Raw genomic sequence first — 1,380 nt, forward strand, 5'->3', positions numbered from 1 at the left:
TATTTCTGATAAGCACTCAGTCCCTCCTAAAATTTAGCGTTATGCACATTTGATCAAAATGGTTGATCAAAATATTATTTCTTTAAAGCACAATGATCAGATAAAAGTTGATCAAAAAATTTGGCTTTAAGCACAATTAACAAAAGAACGAAGCGACAATGATTCGATTATTCGGTATGTATGAGAGAAATGAATGAAGATCTGTAAGAACAAGTTTACAGATTCTGTTATTCAAAAAAAAAATGAATGTATATGAATCAATTTAAAAAAAATATCAGAAAACAAAATTTGAATACAAACGAGTGTATTATTACCGAAAAAGATTTTCATATAAGAGACGTGATAATAACATTTTGAAGAATAGCTGAAACAGGTATTGGAGTTATGTACGACGAGAAATTACGCAAGTAAAATCTCAAGAAATACGTGTTCAGAGAATGTACTCGTTTCAGAAAACAGTTCCATATTCAAAAATTCTAGAGAACTCCCCCTAGAAAGTAGATTTAAGTAATGAATCAGTTAAGCTCAAAAAAAATATTTTAAGCACGAGTTCTAAACTGAGTGTTTAGAAACCACACTTGGTAAAGCACGGGTCCTGAACTGAAATATTCAGAAGCCTCGTTTGGAATAAATTACAACTCCCCCTGCATTGGTGTATCACTGAAATAATATTCTGATCAGCACAAAATGGACACACCTGCAAAACCAGATTAAGTAGATTTTGGTACCCAAACGAACTTGGGTCCTATTTTGTTAGTATCTGGTTGAGGTATGTTGTAATTACCAAACCATTTATTTCTATAAGATATTTTCTTTTTAGCACTATGAACAGGATGATCAGGAATAAAATATGAACCGTACCAGWAATTTTGATCATACCTGTTCTTACCTTTCCAGTTGTTCTGATWRHTGTTATCTCCWTGCCACMTGTTGAACCTTTTGTTATTGACAAAATTATTGGTTCTGCATGTTGAGCACATAATCCTTCTATTGCTAAGATTGATTAAATCATTAGTGGACTTCACAAGGCAAGGAAGATTGTTAGTAACAACAGGTGTATGAGATAAAACAAATTCAGATTTATTAACCCAAATGCTTTTAATCTTTGAAGAATAATTGGGTGATCCAATGACATACCCTTGATAGTCCTGATTAGAACGAGAATAGTTCTTAGAAACATTAGATTTAGGACTACTTGAATAACTGTTCGAATATGAACAATTATAAAAGCTGGTTTTACATCGAGAAGGAGAACCAGTTGAGCTTTGAGCACACGAAAAGTCTTTGACTTTTTGTAAAAGCTGGTCTCGTTCCAGTAACTAAATCATATTTCTTTTTCAGTTCAGTTCTCATGTTCTGACTTTTTGTAAAAGCTGGTCT

Source organism: Cynara cardunculus, unplaced genomic scaffold, assembly GCF_001531365.2.
Source record: "Cynara cardunculus var. scolymus isolate 2C unplaced genomic scaffold, CcrdV1 Un_Scaffold_1848, whole genome shotgun sequence".
NCBI lineage: Eukaryota > Viridiplantae > Streptophyta > Magnoliopsida > Asterales > Asteraceae > Cynara > Cynara cardunculus.